General features: G+C 39.5%; 1 protein-coding gene across 1 annotated transcript in view; it reads left to right on the forward strand.

Annotated features, from left to right (window-relative positions):
* The window catches only part of CCNH (cyclin H), a 163281-nt gene that overhangs the window by 129814 nt on the left and 7167 nt on the right, over nt 1–26300 (forward strand). The window lies entirely within an intron of this gene.

The raw sequence follows: 26300 nt of genomic DNA on the forward strand, positions 1-26300 counted from the left end.
CTGTTTTGAAGGAATTCATTCACCTTCATTCAGAGGTGTTAAGAAGAATGAACTTTGCAAGAGAAAGACACAGACTTTGCTCAGGACATTATTTGGGCAATGAGAATGCCAAGTCCCTGATTGAAATGCTATCCTGCTTTCTGGTCAGCTTACTTTATGGGCTTTCTGCAGCAGCAAAAGAGAAAATGTGCCATTTAATTTAAGTTTCACCTTCCCAATACCAGACAGAACATCATGCCAGACAAGAGGGAACCAAGGGTTGTAATAGTAATTTTAAGCCAACAATATTTTTAAAGCCTTCTGTTGTAAACAACCCTAAACATTTCCACAAGGCAAAGTTACCTTGCAGATATTGAACTGGGGGTCTTTGTACCACTTTCAAGTCTCATCTGTCACTATAACTTCTGATGACTCTATTTTCTACACACACACAAACACACACACACACACACACACACACACACAAGTTGTTGGTATATTGTGTATTGCATATAGATACCATATAGATTGATTATAGATCAGATTTCAGATGTCGACCACGTGTTTTGGCTTGACTACAGTTTGAAATCTTATTTAGAATCTAAAAGAAAATTTTGAATTACTTTAATGGAGATACATTACTAGTAACATTTCTGTTTTGGCTTCATGAATGAAAACACAAACAGGGCATATTTTGAGCTCAACTTCTATAGACTCAGGAATCACTCTTCTTGACCAAACAAACTAGCTCTCACAGGGCAGTAAGACCTGGTTTGGTAGCAGAACAGCACAATAAGCCAGGGATTAGAAGTAGCAGGGAAGAATGTTAGGATAGCATCCCTCCCATCAAGGTGCTGTTGCACAACACTTTGGAAAGTTACAGCTTAGGCAGCCAGTTAAGATGGGGAACAGAAGATGCCAAGCAGCACATGCTTGAAAAGCAATTTTCTTCTTTGCAGTAAAATGGAATTCTTTGATTATTACATCCTGGGAATAAAAATAAAATAAAATAAAAAAAGTATTTGTGCTAAGGAAATACTTTAATAACAAATTACTTATTATGGAAAACATTACAAGGCTGTAAAAAATTGCAGTCTGCATGAAATAACTGCATGTGTATATTGCCATTTTCTTTCCTTGCATTTTACAGATTTCTAAATCTAAACACGCACGTGCATAAACACAAATAATGACACACCCAGGCACACATAAACAGAAATAAAACACACAACTGGAATTTGCAGAACTCATGCAACCACTTATACAATGCCAGACTGTCCTGATTCCTTGTCAGGTATCCATGAATTTTAGAATCCATTAATATTAGAATTCTTATCTCCTATATTGCAAAATGCACTACTGTTGTGGTGATCAGCCATCACAACTCTGAGCTCATACAGTCTGTAAAAATAAGAGCCTGGTTACTGATTTAAGGGTTTTATACCTGTCCTCTGATAAACTTACCACCCCCTCACAAAAGCAACAGTACCCCAGCTGATAGAAAAAAAAAAAAAAAAAAAATTGCTTTGTAATAAAGATTTAGAAATCTATGTAATCAAATACAAGCTGCAGTAAAATGAATTAATTTAAAACACATATACACAGACACACTCCTGAATACATCTGTATTGGAAAAGGAAAAAAAAGGAGTCAAAACAATTTTCTAATCATCTACAATTTTAAGCTCAAATAATTAAAAGTACTGAGTTTGGTTGTTAAAAGGAGAAAGGCTTTTATTTTTCACTATGTTACATAGTTAATTAAACCAAAAGTCAGTAAAATTGTTGCTTTCAAATGAAACCTATTGTTGCTAAAATTTTAACCATTTTGTGCTATTAGCTTCCTTTAAAAGTCCATCATTTCAAATAGAACAATGTCTAAATAGCTTGATTTTACATTACATCTAAAAATGAATGTTAATAGATGTACACATTTTAAGCCTTGGCAGATCTATTGTGATCACAAAATCTGACATCCTCTGTATCACAGGTTACACAAACTCAACCATTAATTTCTACATTGACCTCTAATTTCTAGTAGAGTGATAGGATAAATTTTAGAAAGATAAACAGTCATGTTTTCATTATTTCCAATGACTGAGAATCTACCTCATCCCTAGAGAGGCTATTTCATTGATTAATCAGTGATAAATGCTGTTGCCTTTTAATGTAACTTTTTGTAAGTTCAGCTTCTGATCCCTGGATCCTGGTATCACAGTGCAAATCATTTGTGTGCAGTGAACCGTATTTATTTCCAGGGGCAATTAGAATCATAGAATCGTGGGGGTTGGAAGGTATCTCTGAAGATCATCAAGTCCAACCTCCCTGCTGCAGCAGGAAGATCTGGGGTAGATCACACAGGAACATGTCTAGACAGGTCTTGAAAGTCTCCAGAGAAGGAAACTCCACAGCCTCTCTGGGCAGCCTGTCCCAGGGCTCTGTCAACCTCACAGGAAAGAAGTTTCTCCTTGTGTTGAGGTGGAATTTCTTGTGTTGTAGCTTGGTGCCATTTCCCCCACTCCTGAAATTAACCTAAGTTATCTACAAGGTACCTGAAAATATTGTTTCCAGGTTATGTTTATAGTGCATATTTTATCCTCTTAAATAATTTTGAGTAATGACTTGTCCAAGTCTTTTAATAATGTGGTGGAAGAATTGGGGATCCTCCAAGTTGCAGTTTTGTTTGCTTGTGGGGTTTTTTTGTTGTTTGTTCTGTTGTGTTTGTTGTGGTTTGTTGTTTTTTTTTTCACAGATTAGAGTCATGATACTGTCCCAAATGTCCAAAACTCCTGAAATCTGTTGCTGAAATAAAAATTACTTTTTTTTTTTCTGGAAAAATGCAACTAAAAATAATCTGATGTCAACCATAACGATCTGAAGCCAAAGCCTCCTCATTTATTAGAAAATTAGATCAGGTTGTGACATGAGCTCTAGAAGTTATATACTGAGAGGACGCTAAAATAATTTTGTCATTCACATGGATGTAGACTGTCACTTAATATTGGTCTTGGATAAACCCCACAGGGAAAACCTTACTAAAATCAGATTTGCAGCTACTAACACTATTTTCCCATTACCTGCTTTATCCTGACCTAATATCTAGAAGAGGCAAATTAGACAAGATGAACTTCATCTGCGATTTCCCTGGTGTATAAGGGGATACGGTTGAAGTTGAAATTTAAAAAACACTGAATAATTTTCAAATAATATTGTTGGTGACATACAGGCTTAGTAGCCTTCTCATTGCACCTTCATACTTCTGTTTCACAGTCAGGCTCTCTATGGGTGTCATCTCTGTGAAAAAATTAGAGCTGTAAAAGATCTTGGAAACAGTGAGAACTAAAGGTTCCCAAGATCTTTTAAAGGTGATTCAAAACTATAGAGATGTCTACAGTGCAAAAACAAGCTTACCTTGGGCAGAAGCATCCCTGGATCCCAGAACCAGGGACTCCCATCCTGGATCGGCTCCCTTCTGTGCCTTTTTAAATCTAGAAATTGGAATATGTTTCATATATAGGTATGTATACATATATGTATTGTAGCACAAGTGTGAAGGTACTGTATGCATGGACATGCAATCATTGCTGTATTCAGGGCAACATCTATTATCCAAGAGAGACGGCTTTCCCAGCAAAATCCCCATCCAAGACATAAGGACTAAATATTTTTATCCATTCCAACACAGGGCCTCTATCACTTTTGTTGGTTTTTGTTGTTGTTGTTTGTCTGTGTGTTTGGGTTTTGTTTGTTTTCTTGTTTGCTTTTGCCAGCAACAGTGTTCCTGACTTTAGAGGTATGTTATCCACTCCAAAACCATGAATGGCTGAACTGGCAATGTTCTTAATATTCTTTCTCTGGTTTATGTCTTTGTCACTGCTTTTTTAACTAAGTCCACTCTAATACAATGGAGATTAAACTTGAGCTTCCCAATCTGCATTACTTGGGAGTGGCCCACAGGCTAAATTAATTTTCCTTATTATCTTTAGAATTATTTTAATAAAAGAGAATAGTAAGGAAACACTAAGGATTTGTAAGGAAATGTCCTCTGAATTACAGCTGGGTGATTTTTTAACCTGGGCTGAACTTGGATAATGTGCCTTCAAATAGTAATCCCATGTTTTTGTTGGACAAAACATCACTGGGAATGAATATGACTCAAATATTCTCCAAGAAAATGCTACCATAATATTAAAACAAACGAACAAAAAAATCTCTCCAAGAGATTTGCACCCTAAGTCATGTTATCCTTGACCTAATCAAAAAGTCAGTAGTACCTGATTCAAACCTATTACACTCCACAGTTCCACAGCTGCATTTGGGTACATGTGAACTAGAACTTTATGGCAGAACACCCAAACAACTTCTATTATCAATTGAAATTTGACCAAAAAAATTGCTCTGACTCCCTGAAAAATCACCTGCAAGTAAGATTCAGACACAACTGCAAACAACCTTCAGCTTCATTGGCATATATTTGCAGATTATTTATTTAGTAAGATTTAATTTCTTTTTCCTAACTACTAATCTGTATTATGTGCTTTGAAACTCTTCTGAAATAAGGATGACTGATGTGCCTGAAATAATAGGAGCTATTAAATTAAAAACATGTTTCATAACTCTAAAAACACAGCTCTCTCTCTTGCTTTTTAAAATCATAGCTGTTGAGAAACAGTGGAAAATATTAATATAATTTCATAGAAATTCTTTATTTTGTTCAAAAATCAAATATTTTTTCTCAGTTCTCCTGGAACATATTCATACTGCTGATAGGTAATGATTTTGTATTTAAACTTTACTGTCAAAAAGCTTTTAAAAAGCATTAGGAATAAGTGTAATTCTAATGCCAAAGCTGCTGGGACTCAATGAGAATGTAGAAATGCACATGAATGGCTATGTTTATTTAAGTACATGGTATGTACAATTCTGTCAGCTTTTCCATAATGACATATTCCCTTAATCATTCCCTAAGTTAGGAATGAACGTAACTATTTTTGTTATTTGAGCTGTTTTGAGGTTTTGACTTTCAAAATCAATTTTAATGCATAGTACTAGAACCAAAATCCCCTTATGAGAATAGTTTGCAACAGAGCATGAATGAAAAACACAGCAAACTGTGCCCTCTTATCTCTGAAAGGCTTTAAGAAAAGGAAAAAAAAAAATAAATCCTGTCATATTTTTAAAGAAAGAAAACTGATGGAACTCCAAAGCAGAAAAAAAACATGGGGCAAAAATACTCTGAAAGCAGATGACAGTAGTCTTTCAGTTTTGGTCATGAATGTTTTAGCTTTTTCTGTGTCTATGCATGGAGCTGAACATATGCTTTGGAAGAAGTGATGGACCTCGCTTGAGTTTCTTGGAAGGAGAGACCACAGCCAAACAACTTGCTGTGAGACAGAGGGGCAAAGTCCCCAGACCTCTGCTCTTCCCCTTCTCAGTTGCACTAACTACCCAGACAACACAATGTTGTGATTAGCAATACAACTGGGGTCTGCCTCAGCGCTTTAAGAGAGCCACTCTCTCCTTTCCTTTTGCACTGCCTTTCACATGCTGCACACCACAGACACCACATCTGACAGCTGATGAGAAATGCTTGAAAGGATTTTTGCTCAGCATTGTGCCAACGAGACATCTGCGCCGTCCCAAGGCAGTAGATATGACCCCTTCTAACTGCATTTCTCTGAGGAGCAGGGAATAATTCAGGTGAAATAAGCAGCAGAGCACCACTTCTCTTGTTCTCTTGTTAACGAAAATCCAAGTGAAATCAGATCCTTTTTGTGTTAGCTTTTGTTCAGAACAAATGTTGAAACATCAAGTTTTAAGTACTTTGCTGGAACATGAATGCTGATGGATCAGAGGTCTGAGTTCAGATTCATGTTTTCTGTTCTTACAGAAGGGAAATGAGACATCCAAGGATGTCTCATCCTCTCACAAAAAGAATAATTCTAAAAATACGGCTTCACTGAATATTTTGCAAGATATGCCTATAAAAACAAAGCATATTAATACATTCACAGGATTTACTGGCCTCAGCTGTTACTCTTGAAGATAAAGAATAAAAGCACAACGTTCCACTGAAATGAGAAGCAGTCTTTATCAGTTTTATGATAATTACATGTATCAAATGCAGAAAATCTACCTGCAAACAAGCCTGACTTATTTTTGAAGGTCACAGAAGTCATCAGACTTATAAGCCTGCATGAATCTGATTAAAGCCAATAATGAATTCCAAAGTGCAAGTCTAGCCATATCCTAACCAACTCCTGATTTCTTGCAGAGTGATCATTGGCATTTATTCCATTCTTTTCAGCCTGACAAACCCAAATTGTAAGAAAAAACCCCACCCTTTTGTGTGCATTATTTTTGCCTGCTATATATGTATATAGGTGGTCATGTTATGGACAATTAGCTGCTGAAAGGAGAAGCAGTGACAAGCACATCAGGGCTGCATGCTGAAGAGCATCTTCTCCTTCAAATATTCTTTCTCACGCTGCTGGCCAGTCTCTCCAATGTGGATATGCAGTGACAGTGCAGGAAAAAGTTGCTCACTGTGTAGTAAATGAAATTAAAACACCTTTTTCCTAAGGACATGTGCCCTGTACCTCCTAATTATTCCCTGCTGCTTGTCCAACCCCCTCTTCTATCCCCTCTGCTCCATACTTGACAGAGTACGCCATGATGATCTGTGGCTGATAGATCAGCCAGCACCTGCCTGCTGATAGACCAGCTGGCTGTCATGTCTTTAAAAGGATGAGGATCTGAATGATAACTGCCTTTGCCTCACTGGGGTGCACTCATTTGGGCTTGCATCTTCCATCCTGCCCTCAGCTTGCTGGCAAGTGCCAGCTAGGAGAGCTAAGCTCTTCATGTCTCCATTATTGTCATGGCTGAGTTCAGGTTCCTTTTTGTGACTAGCTTCCAGTTCTTCACAGCACTCACAAGAAATTAATCTCTCTGAGCCCTTCCAGCTGGCTTTTTGAAAGTGGCCAAAAAGTTTAAGAATTATTAAAAAAATTAGCAGACAGGCATTGTGAGCAGATATGTACCATTTTCCTAGGAGTCTGGGTGGTAATATGTGCACAACTGCACTTATGTGCAAAATCAAAATACAAGATAAAACATGAATCTTCATAAATTACCATCTGTGAAATGAGTCACAGAAACCAGCTGGATGCACACAGTCACTCTGTCCCAAGAGTGAGGATAAAGCTCATTAGCTAAAACCTCAGCTTCATTCTGCAAAACTTTGCAGATTTGTGTCTCACTTCTCTACCATCTTCGTTCAAGTACCTACATTTTTCTTCCATTTCTGCATGCCGATTTTTTTCAAACCAAAGCAACTTTTAGAGAAAAACCTAGCTGGCAAGTGATTTTACACTTATGAATTGCTTCTTGCAATGTGGTACAGTGATCCTCACCCAGTTTTCAGAGGCAATGTGTTGCTTCTGCTAAAGAGAAGAAAAAATTCTACAGATGAGCTTGATATACAAAAAAGCCCCAGTAAATATGTTAATATTCTTAAAGGATTGCTTTGTAAGGCTTATCCATTTCTCCCTTCAAACAGGTAATTTATTTAACTGCAAGGCTTCTAATAGTAAACCACTTTATCTTTCAGAACATTTGCCAACACTAACTCCTCTGGACTGTTAACAGCATGGGAGCACACAATGATAGAATAACACCAACAAGATCTGAAGCAGATAAATACTCCAAGCTAGCAAAAGTACAGTAACAAGGACTGAAATAAGATTATAATGTGCACATTAAAATGTGGCTTAGCTCCTGGGCTGTTGGGTTTTGTTCCCATAATGTTAATCAGAAATTCTGAAGCCTAGGAAACCTCTACAAGTCCTTCAACACCCATTATGCAAACTTTGAGAAGGAATATTTTATGTTTATTGCAATTAAGCAAACCTTGATTCTCCACTACTTCACACCTTGTCTAAGCCCTTTCAATGTGGTGTAAAGTGACAGCAGAGCAGATGGAGAGAGTTTTCCTCCATCATACACTTTGCACAGCTGGCAGTGATTACACAAGGCACTCAGAATTAAATTACTGGGCTATCAGTTTCTCCCATATCTCTTCTCCTTTGTTTCTTGGTTCCCACTCACTAACTTGATGTCCTTCAAGTCCTGTCAAATTCCACATAACATAAGACTGAACCCCTTGAAGTGTTGTGCCTATTCAGCCCTCGCTCAGCAGCAGCCAGGACCTCTCACCACCTTGCAGAAGCCTGCTGCACACTAGGCTTGCTGGAACCTCTACCAAGTAAGCCTGACTTCACCAAAAAGGCCAAGATTCTACAGATTTTGAGGTGACCAGCAAAAACCCTACCATTGCCATAATCCTAATGACCAGATTTCCATGTTCTAATCAGGAAACTGGTGTAAAGTAGAACCAAGATATTTTGTTGGCATAAGCTATAACCTTTGTTGGCTTCCTTATTTCTTTCTGTTGGGATAACTTAATCTGCAAATCTACACTCAAAAAGTATTTTGAGTGATGACTGGCTCACATAAATGAATTTCATTCATGCTTCTGAAGAGTTTAGTTGCTACCTTCTTGAAATTTTGTCCTGATAGATGGTAAATTATCCATGAGCCAGCATTGTGCCCTTGCTGCCAAGAGCGGCCATGGAATCCTGGGGTGCATAAGGAAGAGTGTGGCCAGCAGGTGGAGAGAGGTCATTCTCCCCCTCTACTCTGCTCTGGTGAGGACACATCTGGAATCCTTTGTCCAGTTCTGGGCTCCCCAGTTAAAAAGGGACAGGGAATTGCTGGAGAGAGTCCAGTGAAGGGTGCCAAAGGTGACTGGGGGATTGGAGCACCTCCCTTATGAGGAAAGGCTGAGAGAGCTGGGACTCCTTAGCCTGGAAATGAGAAGGCTGAGGGGAGACCTTATCAACGTATATAAGTATCTAAGGGCTGGGTGCAAGGAAGATGGAAACAGGCTCTTTTGAGTACTTCCCAGAACTAGTCAGAACAAGGGGCAACTGGTACAAGTTGCAACATAGGAAGTTCCATTGAAATATGAGGAAAAAATTATTTTCAGTGAGGGTGTTGGAGCCCTGGGACAGGCTGCCCAGGGAGGCTGTGGAATCTCCATCTCTGGAGATATTAAAAACCCACCTGGATACAGTCATGTGTAAAGTGCCCTAGGTGGTAGAGTCGGACTAGATGATCTCTAAAGGTCCCTTCCAACTCCAGCAATTCTGTGATTCTATGATTCTGCATTTCTGTGGTCTTGATCCCACTTCATGCTTTTTGGTAATTTTTGGCTGTAGGCTCTGAACAATCAGATTTATCTGCTGATATTTCCAGTGGCCCAGAGCAACTGTAACTCTTTACTTGAAACATACGTTATCTTTCCTGCAGATTAGCTGATGTCTGTCTCTGCATTTATTTATTAATTTATTTATTTTTATGTAGAGTCTGCAATAGCTTTTGTGTAATCAGGCTCCCTTTCCCCACAGACCTAGCCAACAAGGACATCATCTGAAAGCTAATAGGCTAAACAATAATGTGAAGTGGCTGCAGCTTTCTGTTTATCACATGAATAGGAACAGCTCTGGTCACAGTAGGCAGGGCCTTAACAGGAGGACATAAAGGACATATATTCACATAAAGCTTTGTGTCCTTGTGCTACAAGCTATGCAGAGACACAATGTGAATAATCACATCAGATGTATCCGAACAACAGCAAGTATGGGAATGGCACTTTGGAATTACCCAAAGTTTCTCAGGCGTATGCTGAGAAAACAGGGAAAATGTGCATGTTTTAAGGAAGTGGTCTTTTGTAGATGAATAGATTTTAAAACCAAAAGGAACTCACTCACTTATTATGTTATATATATATATATATATATATACACCCTCCTGGTATCACTATGATCCCCCTTTGTTATTATGCTTGCCTCCACTTTTTAGCTTAAATTAGCATAACTGAACTAGCACTGGCTACCTTTTCATCTTTGTTTTGTTGCATTGCATAATTTTCAATCTAAGATCAACAAGATCCATCAAGGAAAGTGCTTGTCACCTCCTCACAGCGGCACAAGGAGAGATGAATTCCGTGGAGGTGGCTAGGACAAAACCATCCCATTCACACCAAGAGCTAAACTAGATATAAGCTTTCTTCTGTGATGGAACCCAAAGGCTGTCACTCCAGCAGCATTCAAATCCACACCTAAAGAAGCACTTCAAGAAGTGTAACAGGGTGCAGGCAGTCAGACCACACAGTTGTCCCTCTGACTTTACTACAAGGACAACGACACTTCTATATTTATACGACCACAACTGTTATGACGATAAATGGACATCTGATGTACAGGTGTCTCTCAAGATTTGGACATCCCAGACAAAGCAAATAGTTCTCCAAATAAAGCAATTTACACTTGCAAGTTGTGGAAGCTGGAAGGAAGCCCAGTCTTCAGTTAGATCTCAGTTTCTTGAATGACACAAACTATGGATTTATGTACCAGATTTAAATACTAACCTCTAAAAAATGAATTGAAAGAGAGATATACTGCAAATGCAAATTATCATTTCCTGGATGTATGGGTTCTGGGATTGCTCTTTTCAGTGTGAATTCTTTGCCGGATCTTTCTTATACCTTCACCTCCACTGTTGTCAGTGTTTTCTCCTAGGATTACAATGTTTTTTAGCTGCTTCCCTGATGAGCTTCTCAAGATAATGTGTGCATCTCTCAGCCTAAGTGTTTTGGATTTGAGAATCCATTCAGAACTTCTTTCTAAAGTAGTAGTGACAAGTTACATCATCAATATTTGACAGAAAAAAAATCAGCCACCACTAGGTACACACATGGCAATGATGAACCAGCTAAGAAATACTGGCTCTTACACCAGGGTTCTGAAAGGATTTACAAAGCACACTTCATTAATGGAGACACATCTAGAGAAATATCCCCAGGAACATCAGATTTTCCCCCTAAATTCTCCTTGACAACTAACTGAGATTTTATAATTTTTTTTATTTTTTTTTAAAGAAGAGGAAGAGAAAGAAAAAGCTAAGACAACTGGGGGTTATTGGAATTAATTTTGGAATTGTAATTTGATGCTGAATGGATAAACCCATAAGAATAGTCTCTTGGGTGCAGACATAACTCCTCATTCATTTTAAGTTTTGGTCAGTGGGACAAGGAGAGCAAAGAGGTCCTAAAAGGGCGGGGAGGGGAGGGGAAGTTCTAGGATGTCACAGCTTTTCGGATGAATGTGCCAGTGAATCAGCAGAAAATTTTTGTAGCTTTTCAATAGTTTTAAGGGCGTATGATCAGCAAAGGTAAAAAAACAGATAGTTGCCAGTACAGTCAGCTTCACCAAGTGGATTCATTGCAGAAAAAATCTGTCTCCCAGCATTTTGGAAAAAAGCTGCAAAAGTTTGATGGTTATTACAGCATGCTGTAATATATAAAGATGGGTGTGTTTTTTTTTTTTCCCAACAGGAAAGAAATGCATCTTTTAGAACAGCACAGGAGAACTGAGAGAAGACTCAGTGTTGAAAATTACTGTGATACGATCCCTGTAGATTAGGAAAATCTCCTAGTCAGGCAAATGTCTGCAGTGGGAGTTTTGACTGACTCAGGATTACATCAGGACTTAAGGACTCAGCCTCAGAAGGCTAAAATTTGAACTGACAGGAATAGTTTTCAAAATATTTTCTGCTTCACTTCCAGTAAGGAAGAGTCTGATGAAGATAACAGAAATCAAGATGCCAGTTCTTCCCCAGCTGCAAGAGAGGAAAAGACTAAGGTGGTTGTAGTAGCTACCACTCTATAACGCAACTGTTTTTCCAGTACTACTTACCTCAAAAATAAAGAGTACAAGGAGAAAAAGGCAGGAAGATAGATAAAGGAGCATCAGCACGGCCAAACAAGTTGATTTGCTCAGACATCACTGAATCTTTCATTAAGATTTACATCATGATGCTGACCTGAGTGGCAAAGCAATTTTTTCACAGCAGAAGAAAGAAGTGAACACTCTCCATCTGGGTCAGGGAACCTTCCTCGTGCTCACAGCAAGCAATGGAGCCCTCCTTGCACCAACAGGCCTGACCAGCAGACGTGTCTCCTTTAGTGGCTGTGCAGCAGAGTGTTTTTCATGGGATTACTGTATTGCTGCTTATAGTTGAACAAGCAGCACCTTGATTTCATCAGGTCTTCTCTTCTGTGAAGCAGGCAAGACACCAAACAACACAGTTTAACAGCCCTGCTCATAGTTACATTCACGCTTTCAAACGCAACTTCAGAAGGCACCTCAAAAAAGTGTAATGTAGAACCTGAGCAGCTCAGCTCTCAATTAAAAATGATAATGTTGAACAGTGCCTGGTGCATGATATCAGATCAGAATTTCTGGGATATTGGCATTACTGGACTGTATCCACATATCTATTTGGCTTGACCTAAGGTGCCTGTAAGGCACATGTGTGTGCATCACAGAATCAGAGAATCTTAGGTGTTGGAAGGGACCTGAAAAGATCATCTAGTCCAACTCCCCTGCCAGGGCAGAATCCCCTAGAGTAGCTCACACAAGAACACATCCACGTGGGTTTTGAATGTGTCCAGAGAAGGAGACTCCACAACATCTCTGGGCAGCCTGTCCCAGGGCTCTGTCACTCTCGCAGTAAAGAAGTTTATCCTCACATTTACATGAAACCTCCTGTGCTCCAGCTTGCACCCACTGCCCCTTGTTCTATCACTGGACATCACTGAGAAGAGCCTGGCTCCATCCTTCTGACACTCGCCCTTTACATATTTATAAACATAAATGAGGTTGTCCCTCAGTCTCCTCCAAGCTGAAGAGACTCAGCTCCCCTGCACTATAAAACAGATGCCATCAGTTCTCTTGATCTTGAAATTTTAGTAATTATAGGAAGTCAAAACATCTGAAAAATTAAGAACAGTGGGCATCCCTTATGGTGAAATACCATGATGGACATGGTGAATTACCATGATGAATATGGCTGCATATCAGCCCTGAACAATTGGCAAAATTTACTGAAGACTTCACAGATTTCACATATCTGGTGCACTCCTGGTGAACCAGATTCAGGGATAGTGCTTGACTTCTGCGATTTAACTTTCCCACTGTTTTAGTGATAAGAGAGTTTCACTGAGTCCTCATGAAAAGACCTTTCCAAGTGGGAGGCTTTGCAACATTATGAGTTTTCCCAGCCTCTGGAAGCTGGGATACATCTCATTCTTCTGCACAGAACCTGCTTCCACTCCAGTCTGCTGTCCTGCATCCTTAGACAATGAAAGACGGAGCTGTTCAGCATTCAGGTCTGCTCCAGACTCAACAGCCTCCAGCCACAGCACTCATGTTAATGGTGTGAAAACGCTCTGACACCAGTGTAATATGCCAACAATGGAAATAATTGCACAGCTGCTGAAATGACACCCACTGAATAGTCTACACAGAAAGGAAAGGGCCTCAAGAATCAGAGTCCTGGTAAATACAGAGAAAGAGGAAAAACAGTTTCAGGTATTCAGCCTCAAAATGAGATGTTTTAATTTTTTTTGTTTCATAATTGATTGTACCTTGGCAGGCTGGAGCTGAGGCATGATGGATCAGTGTCAAGTATATAAAAGGTAGATGCGATGAGGATGACGTTACGACCCACTCTTGATGGGATTGAAATCCTTTGTAGGATGCTGAGCACTTCTTAAGTCATTAGGACTAGAAAGTGGTTTGCACACTATAATTGCTGAATACTAACCAAGAAAAGATGTTTTTAAAGGAAAATTGTCTTGTTAAGACTTCTTACTACTACTGTATCATAGATTTTTAATGACAAAGGAATAAGTTTAAATTGAATTCTTATGCTCAGCACTCACTGCAGAATAAGACAACAGCTCTCTACATCAGGGCATGACCTAAAGACAGAGTGGCATCAGTGAGGTTTTAGTGTCTCCTTACTTTAGAAATTCCTTTTTATGATTTCTTAATGAGCATTTTCATCCATTGTCTATTCTCTTTCAGTGCACAGTTAAGTGCAACATTCATTCCTGCAGTTCAGTGGTTTGTTTCAGCTCAGCTGCAATTCACCATTTACCATGACAGGTATCTCACAGTCACGCTGGACAACCTGCTTTGGCCACCCTTGATAACCTTGATTTGGCAAGATATTTGGCCAATCACTTGCATTTCACTACCTCAGTTGAATCCAGATCCCCAGATACATTTTAGGATTGGAGTTGTGTTGGTACTCAGATATGTTGTTTTCCAACTTCAGGAAGCATGGCCACAAGTTCAGTTGTTCCTGCTGGCTCCAGCAGAGCCCTTCTGACTTGTAGCCACCAAGGAACTGTCTTGAAAGCCCCTCAGTTGTTTGATGGGTACTGTATCCTCCCAAATAAATTATTATTCAAGCAACGTCTCCAGTTAATCAAGAATTCTCCTTAATGGAAACAAAGGGCCATCTGCCAGGGCATCTTGATTAGAATTCCATTGTATTAAATTTACAGTAGTTGTGTGAAGATCAGAATCAAGTGAACCAAAACAGGATTTTTTCTTTCTCTCTTTTTGTTTTGTTTTGTTTATAATTGTTCAATTCACAGGAATTGCCTTTCCTTACTCCTCCGCTAGGAAAAAAAGCCCCAAACCCAGTCACAAAAAAACTCAAACACTCCCCCCCCCCCAAATCAACCCAAACCCCACAGCTTAATTTTCTGTCTTTCCACAAAGTTTAATCACAAAAAAATATCATCAAAAGCTGAGTTAGTACAAGGTTCACTAAAAAGAGGACCTGAGCTTGTGAATGTAAGATAAAATTTTCTTAAGTTTTGTTTTGTAATGAACTATGCAATATGGTACCTTCACTGTCTTGGGATTCTGTCCAGAATGTGCATGTTTTTAGAAAAAAGCTTCTTTTCTGTGATTATTAGCCACATGAAAGATGCTTTACTTTTTATGAGCTGGGTAAGTAGTTTTTACAATTTGTCTGCATGTTTTCTAGAAAACTGATGTTATCACAGAATCAAAACAAACCCCTGCACTGGAACTGTGCAGAGAAAGAGAGAGAAGCACTTTCTTTTAAATATTTCCAAATGTTGATTAGCAACATTTCAGAATTGGTTTTCAAATAAGCAAAATACACAACTGTGTGCAGGAAATATCCTTGTTTTGCAGAGCAGCAGTCCTCAGAGACTGGGTACTTCCCATCAGCCCTTGTGGTGGGAGCTCAACCTCCTCTGCACAATCAGGCTTTGTGCAGGTGGGAAACAGCTACAGTCACACCTTCCTCCCCATGTACCCCTCAGCCCCTGAGCACACGTGGAAGACCAGGCTCTGCAATTTGCCTTCCCTTTATGTGGGTTATTTACTCCTCAGAGGTTGTATTTATTTACTAATTCATTAATTTATTTGTCTTGATTGGGCCAGGAGTAAGAAAAAGGAAGTTTTGCTCAGGTAACCTGTTGTAAACAAGCTGTCATGGACTTGAAATACCACTTGGCAAAGTTCAGCTGCTGTTAAAACCAGAAAAAAAGAAATTTCAGCATAGATTTGGTTGCTTAGATGTGATGTGCCATGGGCAGCTAAAAGCAATTAATTTACAGAATGATTAATATAAGCAGCAGATGGCAAAATAACAATATTCTCAACTATTAAATATATTAATCAAAGCTAAACTGTGAGAACTGGTACATGACCTAATCATTCAAAGCACCAGTTAGACAGCTTGTGGTACTGCTTGCTGCAGTAACCTTGGATACTTCAGAAAAGTTTTCTTCATGTCACTTGCAGAGAAAAAAATTCTAAAACAAACCTTTGTGTATCTAGATGAGATTGAAGCCTAAGTACAGCTGCACAGGCATAGTGACCTTCTGTTTATTTCAAGAAAAATATTACTTACTTCTGTGAACATGCTTGAAGAACTTGGAAAATTACTGTTCAAATCATCATCAGCAGCAGCATCAGGACCCCCAACCTGATTAACAAATAACAATTCTTTTGGGGGAGAGAAATAGAAAAAAACATATTTTCTTTCTGCATAAATGTACTGATAATATAAGAAATATAATATAAGAGATATTACTAATACAAAAGGAAGATGTTTGTGCACCTTGTTTAAGGTGTCTTTGTCCTCTATTAAAAATACGTTACTGCTTAAAGATATAAGAATAATCTATATGCTGTAACAGCATCAGCTGACCCAGATGAAAAAGATGATTGTATATTTTAGAAGCCATTTCATTGTCCTGAAAAAACCCTGAAATATATAAACTAAAACTATATTTTAACTTCTTCAAGCCCAAATATTTCAACTTCTGCAGGTGTTCCTTAACATTACTTTGTTATTTTAGCTGGGAAACCTTAAGAAATCTGATGGTTCTTTACTTATTTATAGTTTGTGCTCACGTTTATGCAAATAGGGAAAAAAAATCCAGCAGTGTCGTTTTAAAAAAAGTCCCAGATCTCACTGAATCTGCAAAAGAGCAATCAGAGTCCTTTTAATGCATTCTTCTCAGGGGAAAACAAAACAAAACAAGGAACACAATTGCAAGCAAAACTTTGCAAGACAATTGACTTGAAAAGGCTACAGATATTTCCCACAAAATAAATATTGTCCATTCCTGTCAGCTTTTTCAGCCTCTTTTGTGTTTCCAGAAATTACCCGTAATGAAAACACAGCAGAGCCAATGAAATCATTGTATACACTGCTGCACTGTGGGAGCTGGAAACCCTGAATTTAAATCAAGTCTTATGCATTATTCATAGACTATGTATATGTATGTAAATTACCAAAGGCGGAAGTGGATGTTAAAGAAGAATAAGAGCTAAAACAGTGATCTTAAAAATACTCTGCTAAAATGTAACTTAGCAGAGTACAGAGATAGGTATGTTTACATTTTTACACCTCCTGGTTAAAAATGAGTACACCATGTGCCATATCCTGAATGGAAAACAAATATACCTTCTGTCTCGTAACAGACACATCTTTCAACATTTATTTTGGAACCAGTATATAAATACAAAACAAATGTATGTGAGCATTTCAGTCATGCAGAAAGGCACTGGGCAGATTTGATAGTGCTACCTTTAGGGAGGTTACACATGAAAAACCACAGGAGAGGTATTGAAAACTTACAAAAATAGAAAAAAATCTTAAACTTTCCAACAAAACGGAAACATTTCTAGTTCAAGGCTTCACTGTCTGCCTATTATCAAGACACATATACCACCCTCTGAAAGGAAGAGTTTTAGAGAAGGTTGTGTTCATTACACACACACAGACAAGAGTTAAAATGCTAATTTCATTCAAGCATTATGAGTGACAAGAGGAGGAGAAGGAGGAGCATTTACGTAAAAGAGCTTTCTACCTCGAGGTTGACTCTGCAGCCCTCTGCAGTTGAGTAACAGGCATAGCACAAATACATTGCTTTCTGATTCATCTATTTGCAGACAAGATTTAGTAAATGCCTTCTAGAGTGTTTAAATTTTGTATCCTTTCAAAAATAGATACTGTACATATATTCAATATGTTACACGTTATGCAGTAGTAATGAATGTAACACATAATATATTACATGAACGTTACATCACATGAAATCATTCTAATTTTCATTCTTTAAAGAAAACTGCTGCTTGACCTAACCTTTGAGCATAAGTTACTGAGTGACAATGGCTGTGTAATCACACATTTGGTGTGAGCTGAAAATTGTTTTCCTGTTATCTATTGCAATTTTCCCCTAATGGATTATAACAACACATTTTGGAATACTGCAGATTTACAACTTGTTCCTCAAATAATCCATGCTCCTTTAAAAATATGGTTATTTTGAGTAAATCCTGAGGTATCCCACAAAACAGATGCAGAAACAGAGGAAACTTAGGATCAAGGTGGCTGACAGGAAAGAAGGGGTTTGAACTACGTTTTTCCACTCTACCACAGTGCTGATTTTTGAGTACCCAATACCAGGATTATGTTGTGAAAATAGCGCAGAAACTCCACTGTTGAGATGGTTTTAGACTGCAGAAAATACCTTGGGAGGCAGTTGGACTTATAATCCTACATGGATGAGCAACGCCCTGTGAATAACTGACTTCTGATTCCAAAAATTTCCTTCCAGAACACTGGTCCATACCTTATTTTTCCTATGTGTACTTACAGATCAAGTACCTTTTCACCACCATCTTCCTACATGTGCAGTACAAGCATCATTTGAGAACACCCATAATGAAACATGTAGACAAAGGTTTGGGCTGTTGTATCTGAGGAACATGACCATGAATGTCAAAAACCCCTCAGGGCCTATGTTACTGTGTCAGCTCTTATCTCTCCTTGCTTAGTGAGAAATGTTTGATGCCATGAAGAATAGAGTAACTGTAATTAGTTTGTGCTGTTAACCCAGTGATAAGTAGGTTACACTTGAGACTCTTCCCTAGAATAACCTTCTGCATTCAGACCTCTCTGAAAAGAATGTATCTTTGAGGAATGTGTTGTACCAAACAAGTCTGGCAATCTCAGACACCAACTGTTTGATACAGGCATTTTACTATATTTCTGTGATATATTGTGGAAAGGAATGGTTGGCTACCGACTGATATTTTCTGCATATAAATACATATACACACACATACACACATATCAAATATATATAGGACAAATTTGTCAGAAAGATTAACATATATACCTTCCTAATAATATTGTGACTGTGAAATGACTGAGTGGAATACTATTATGTATTAAGTAAGGAGATCAAAGTACATTATGCAATTTTAGGACACAAGATAGATATTTGATCCCCTGCTGACGCTGGTTGAAGGAAAAGACATACAATAAAGGTTTGACTAGAGTGCCAGGGATATTTTTATTTTTATTTTTTTTCAGAAAAATTTATCAGTGTAACCCATAAGAAATTTAAAATACAGGCTATCCTAGAGTCTTTCAGCATGTTTGTGGTTTTGAGGGCTTTTTCTTACTCAGACAATTCAATGAATGGTTGTGTTTCTTGTGTGTTTCTGAAAAAAATCTCTTGAGGAACAAATTCTGCATACTCATCATGGTTCAAGAAGGGCAGCTCTCAGTCTTTAAAGATAGCACCCTTCCTAGCTCTGGATGTCAGAGCTCAAAAGTACTATTACCTGCCAAATCAGAAAGAAAAGTTCTCTTCTATATCCAACATGTAGCTCTGAAATGTTGCAAAAGCTGACTAGAAAGTAGAGGCATTTAAATTAATGGCATTTAGTACAGAAATACTTTGACACGTACTAAACAATGTTCCTCTTTCAGTTTATGGTGAATTTGGTTCCAGTGAGTTCACTTGAGAAGCAGACACTCAACAGGATGGTTGGTAGTACAAGATAGGCTCCAATGGGCTCTACAGGGCTTGACACTTCCCCAATAAAATGACCTCCCTACTCACTAGGAAGTGATGTGATCTAAAAGTACCTGGGCAGATAATATATGCACAATTTCACACTCTCATTTTCAAAAAGTTTGTGGAAGAACCATTATTGGAGATTTTATTGGGACCATCAGGGATACTTGCCAACTGCAGAAATAATGGTGGAACTTCTCGCACTGCTGTTCCAGGTGCCCAGAGAGGGTGGCAAAGAAACATACTGAAAAAATAGAGGCACTAGACAACAGAAGAGCATTTGGCAGATGTCACTTCAGATTCTCAGCGACCCAGCCAGGTCAAGCAAAAAGGATTGCCACCTCTTCCATATACGGATCTTCTGTATACAAACTTAATCCGAATTCAGCACAAACTTTGCATTATAACTTGAGCTAAAGTTGTGGTCAGTAAGCATTTGGCAAGACAGCAGCTGAAGAATGGATTTGGGCTCATATTCCAAGCTCTTCCATAATACTCGGGAGGGTTGGATCCACACCCTGTAGCTTAGCCAAAATTGGAGGAACAGATATGTCAAAGAAGGTGTGCAATGGCACTGCAACAATGTACTCCACTTGCTACACTCATTCATGGACTGAATGAGTCATAAAATAACGGAAAAGAATTTCTAAACACCAAGGAAGAAATACAAAAATATACCAAATACATCCAACACCAAAATACCTAAAATCATCAAGGTGATTACAGAATATCTGTGGGATTTTTGTTGATGAAAATCTCTCTCTCAAATGTATACAAAGCTGTAATGCAGAAGTGGAATAATTCCGAATCACGGCAATTATTCTGCAAATGGTGCTTTTTGCTGGCGTGAGGCTGATTTACATACAGCAACAGCTGGAAATCAAGCAACGTGACATGCAGGATTTCACAAACACCAGACGTGCCTGCAACTTCTATCAGCTCTAACAAATAAATACTGCCACTTACAGATCAAAGGCAGAATTGCAACGGTTCTGTGTTAAACGGAAAATACTAAAAATTACTTTGTTTTCTTTAATGGAGTTGGGACAAGGAACTTCAAGATCTCATTACAATAGTTTCTCAAACTAAAGAAACACCCCCTCGAGTTTATTATGGGAAGAAGCCTATATTTTCAATCAGTCTGCCAGGATTTTATGGAATGAGAAATCATGCAGTGAAAGGACTACGGTCTTCAGGGGCTTGTTACTCTGTGCAACCAATATGCACATGAAGTTTATTTTCCTACTTAAACAACATTAATGCATGAACAGCTGCTACCTGCAGTGAAACACTATGAAGACAGTTTTTCCATGTCATTGTACAGAAATGTCTAGTTTGGAACCTGCTGATATTTCTGTACAAAACACTGGCTATTTTAAGTAATGTTTTAGGAAACTGGTCTAGTATCCTTGGATGTTGTAACATCAATGGTCTATGAATATATATATAACATTTAACTCTTGAAATATCAGAGTAAAGCCATGGTAGATGTAGAAGTTACTCTATGATTTCTATGGTAATATCCAGGGAGGTAAGCTTAACAGATTAAATGGGAGAGTGAGTGTGGGTTCCATGGGCACAAAAATCTGGGATTTAATGTGCTGCTTTGGCACTGGATGCTAGATTATATTTTTTGTTTCATGTTTGACAGCAAACCAGTGGTATCATGATTTCCTGTTAGTATTAGCACATACAACTGAGAATACACAGGTCATTAATTCTGCTCCTAGCAGTAGTCAAGAAGGATGGGAGAGCTATCATTACAAAATAAATAATTACCTCTAGATTATTCCATTTCCTGATCTTCCTAACTTCCCAAGTAAATGATCCAGGTCCTTACCCCTCCCCCCAGCTACTCAATATTCATGGTCTCCTGACACATCAACAGGCACAAAAACTGTCAGGACAGAGTAAGAAGAGTGCTCGGGGTCCTTTGAGGAGGAAGGCCAACTGTGGCAAGCATGACCAAGCCCTTCTGAGTATTAGGCAATGGTGTTAGGTAGGAGTCCAGAAGAAATTAGGGAACACAGTTGTTTTCAGCCTGAGGATCCTTTTTACCAGAGTGTGTAGTGACAGGATGAAAGGCAATGATTTTAAAGTGGAAGAAGGTAGATTTAGGCTACTCATCAGGAAGAAATTATTTACTGTCAGTGTCATGAGGCACTGGAATATGTTGCTCAGAGAGGTTGTGGCTGCCCCCATCCTGCTCAAGGAGCAACCTGATCTAGTGAGAGGTGTCCTTTCCCTTGCAGGGGGGTTGGAACTAGATTATCTTTTGGGTCCTTTCCAACCAAAACCATTCTATGATTCTATGACTCTGTGATCCCAAGAACACCCCAGAGACATGTGATTTTTCCTCCAGGATAAATTTAACATCATTGTGATGATGAAAATTTATTCCTCTTGGATTATCCAGTACACTACCTGGTTTGGCAATAAGTCTTTCCAGTTCCACATTTCAGGGGTCAACTGAATACAGAGGTGAGAACGTGAAGCATCTATCATCACTCTCTATAAAATAATGCTATTCCTTACAGTACCTCCTGAATATTAGTGATTGATTAAAATGCACATAACTCTCCATTGAGGAGGGATGACCAATAACACTGGAGCTACAATAAAAGCAGCCTCTGACGACATAAAAAAAAATAATAAATAAAATCTGACAATGTCACTTTTGTCCAAGGGGTGCTTAGGAGATCTCCTCTTCAGGGAGGCACAGGGATAAAATCCAGTACTGCACAGCAAACCTGTAAGGAAATTTATAGTATGGGGAGTCTAGGATTAATTACTGCAGTCCATGGTGCTACAGAAACACTTGGGGAAAGGGTTCCAGGCACAGCTAAACTGAGTTAATTGTAACAAAACTAAGGTTTGTAGCATACTGAATTATCAGAACAGGATGGCATCCCTTCCCTCCAGTGTGTCACCCCACCACACACTATGGTGTCATCAGCAAACTTGCTGAGGGTGCACTCAATGTCACTGACCATGTTTCCAACAAAGACGTTAAATAGCTCTGGTCCCAGCACAGACCCTTGGGAAGCAACACTCATCACAGGTTAGGGTTCCTACCTCTCTGTTTGCTTCTCTTTGTCTATCTGATACTCCTTCACTGTGGTCAATTGGAAAATACCTAAGTAACTAAACTTCTTTAGCTTGACTTATTTTAATGGCTAACAGGAAGATGAGCATATTGCAGGACTGTTCACCTTTTTTGTCACCATCTTAACTGTACAAATTTAAATCAGGAAGATGTGAGAAAAGGAAAATCAGCTGTTTGCTATTTCTTTGCTTTAATTATTTAACTCACTGTGTGAGATTGGTGCAAAAATAAACTGAAATATATATCTGGACTTACCCCAGAACAGCAATGCCTCTTTTTTTTTTTTTTTTTTTTTTTTCTTAAAAGAAAAAGAGTAGTAACTTGGAGACCTATATTTGCTCTGTGCTTGTAATTTCCAGTAAAGTCAACAACTTTCAGCTGATTTAATTTAAACACAGTACATAATAAGCTGAAAAGTATTTCAGAAAGATGAATCTTGCAGATAATATCCGAAAGCACTCAAGGAATAATGGGTTCAGAGGGGCTTCTTCAAGCATAAAATCATCTCCAAATCTTTTCTTGTTGGATTTGATTACACTGTTCACCTCTTGGAAGTATTTATTACCTTAAAAGTAATACAGAAAAAGAATAAATTCAATACAGGTTTATATTTAATTTATAAAAAATAACATACCTATCAGCAGACTGAAAAATGATGGAATCTTGTGAACAGCATGGCTTGTTTTCCTTCAGAGAAAAGAGCAACACATTATTTTGAGAATAAAAAGATTTTCAGCGGTGGGAGTTCTTTGTCATCATAATTCTCCCTTTACTGCTTTGCACAAGTACCACATTGGTTTACACTAGTGGCATTAAGAATGCTGTGCCACTGTAAATAGTTCTATAAAAAAAAAATCCTGCCATTTCTACTCTTTGATTCAGCAACACAAGTGTTTTGTTGTTTCTTTAAAGTAAAAAATGAGGACCAGCTTTGAACCATCTACTCCTGTAAATTAATTGGATCTCATATGTAATGAGTGTTTTGGGAGAGCAAGAGACTACTGAAGAAACCAAAGGGAGCAGTATGAACTTCCAGGTTTGTATGGATAAAACTGAAAGGGAAGCAGAAAATGCTGTAATTCTGCAAAGGTTTATCACATGCTTTTCATCAGGGCTCCCATTATTCCTTGAGGGACTTTGCAGATAGATTTTATTTTTAACTTTAATCTGCAGCTCTGGTTCACTCTACCTGTGTGCACTGGGTCTGGCTGGGATGAAGATATCTTCCTTCACAACACCTCCATGGTGCTGTGTTTTGGATTTGTGACTCGAACTGTGTGGATAACACAGCAGTGTCACAGCTCATGCTGGGCAGTGCCTGGGATCTCTCTCCTTCCCCTCAGCTCTGACCCCACTTTCAAGACTGTTCTGCACCTGGGGGGAGGGAGGTCAGAGAGAGACAGAGCAGGGTTCTTTCTGCATCTCCATAGGCACAACAACCAACAGCTTAATAAAATACTTATTTTAGTAAGATAGAATAAAGACAAGTATGTAAATAGTGATTCAGTCTTAATATCTGCTCAGCCACTGGGAACCCCAAGTTTTCAGAGCACTAGACAGACCCCAGGTGGACTCTCCAGCAGGACATGGTGCAGGTCCCATCTGTGGAGAGGTTCCTCCTCCCTCCCTTACCCTGGTGCCTTTGATTTTGTGTAACAAAGAAAGTCACAGATATCTTGTGATAGGCTGGGCTGTCACCTCTGCTACGACACCCACCAGCACGCAGAGTGGGCCAGCACAGGGCACCCCAGCAGAGTCCTGTGCAGTGGCTAATCATACCAACTAAGGGCTAATCAAGCTTTTTGTACAGCACCCAGACAAGCAGATACACCTTGCTCAATAACCCCAGCTCCTCAAATACTACATATTTTGCAGGACTCCCAATACACCCTCCCCAGAGAGCAGGCTGCTGGTGGGAATGGTGAATAAATTGATTTTTAGTTTGCTCACACATGTAGTTTGTGCCTTCACTCTTAGTGTGCAGTTGTCTCAGCCTACATGTCTTCTTGCCTTGTTTCTATTTTTCTCTCCATCCCACAAGAGAGGGTTGCAGGTGGCTGCGTGGGTGTCTGGCTATTAGCTGGGGTCATCACACACTGCAGCAGGAGCCGAAAGCGTGGCCAGAACCATAGTAATTTTGTAATTAATTTTTTAACTTTCTCTTTTTAACAATACTGAAAAAAAAACTTTGAGAAATAAGAATGGCAAAAGATTTGCAAGACCACTATAAAGAAAGTTCTGACAATCGGGTACATGCTGTCTGAAAAAAGAGACTGAATTGAAACTCATGTGTCTGTATCTAAATGTTAATGTCACTGGCCTGCCTATGTTAAAGAAGATGAGTAAAGATCAGAAATGAAAGTGGCAACAGGGAAAAGATGCAAAATACTGGGAAGAACCATAAGACTGGTAAAGCAATGAGACAAGCTACCATGACAAGTTGTTAAACCACCTTCATATTCATGGAAACCATACATCAACTTGTGGAATATGATTAACAATAACAAGATCAGCCCTGACATGAGATATGACTACAGACTACAGACTACAGATAACTGCTGGAGGATGATTTTTATTCACATATTTATTTGAAAACTCACCGAGATTGATCTCATCTGGTGTAATGGTTCTCCAGCTTTTTTTTTTTTTAAATCAGCATTATTATTCCATGTTGACAAATAACATGGTTTCATAGATACATGAATTAAAACTAAACAGTGAGTATCTTTCTCACTGTCAGCACGCTTCACAGTATTTTTAAGAAGCTTGAAAAATGACAAAGCTGCATTTTATAGCCATGCATTACTGTAGTATGACCAGAGCAGGGCCACTGCGAGCTAAAACCTCTGCACCCTGCACGGAGACTGGAGGCCGTGGTGCTCCCCAGAGGGTTGCCAAGGGCACTCTGCGTGGGAGGGCCAGATGTTTTGCTCTTGCTGGCACTGCAGTTCTGCAGCTTCTGGTTCTCCACGCCACGCAGAGGCCTCGTGCAGATCAAGAAGTCCTCTCTGTACACCATCTTCACAAGAAAAAGAGAACTCCTCATTCCCAGGGTTTCCTAAACTGGACGATGTTCCACCGTGTGCTCCCTCTGGGCCCTAACCCAGTTCACTTGTACAAGCCAGTGTTTCATGCCATGAGAAGATCCAGTGGAGCTCTTGGAGCAAGTCCAGAGGAGGCCGTGAAGATGATGGGAGGGCTGGAGCAGCTCTGCTATCTCAGGACAGGCTGGGAGAGTTGGGGTGTTGAGCCTGGAGAAGAGAAGGCTCCAGGGAGACCTGAGAGCAGCTTCCAGTGCCTGAAGGGGCTCCAGGAAAGCTGGGGAGGGGCTTGGGACAAGGGCAGGGAGGGAGAGGATGAGGGGGGATGGATGAAAAGTGGAAGAGGGAGATTGAGGTGAGACATGAGGAGGGAATTCTGTGCTGTGAGGGTGGTGAGAGCCTGGCCCAGGCTGCCCAGGGAAGCTGTGGCTGCCCCATCCCTGGAATCAAGGGCAGGTTGGATGGGGCTTGGAGCAGCCTGGGCTGGCGAGAAGTCTGTTCTACTCTGCTCTGCAAATGCGTGAGCTCCCCAGTCACTTCCTTCGATGCTTGTTGTGCACCTGCACTCTTTAAAGCAGGAGAAAGAGCCTTTCAGGGCTCCCTTTAAGAGATTCAGAGATAAGTAACCAAGTGTTGTCAGGCCGGAATGCTGGGCAGGCTCAATTCATCCTTATGAAGCAAGCACCGACTCCCTGCGGGGAAACTCTAACCGAGACGCTGAGAGGGCTGTGTGAGAGGAAACACTTGGTCCCTCCTCTCCTCCTGAGCGGGACGCCCCGCGCCCTTCCCACAGCCCAGCAGCCCCTGAGGCCTGGGCGGGAAGGCGGGTTCCCCTGCCC

The sequence above is a fragment of the Chaetura pelagica genome, unplaced genomic scaffold (assembly GCF_000747805.2).
Source record: "Chaetura pelagica isolate M959 unplaced genomic scaffold, ChaPel_1.0 scaffold84, whole genome shotgun sequence".
Classification (NCBI taxonomy): domain Eukaryota; kingdom Metazoa; phylum Chordata; class Aves; order Apodiformes; family Apodidae; genus Chaetura; species Chaetura pelagica.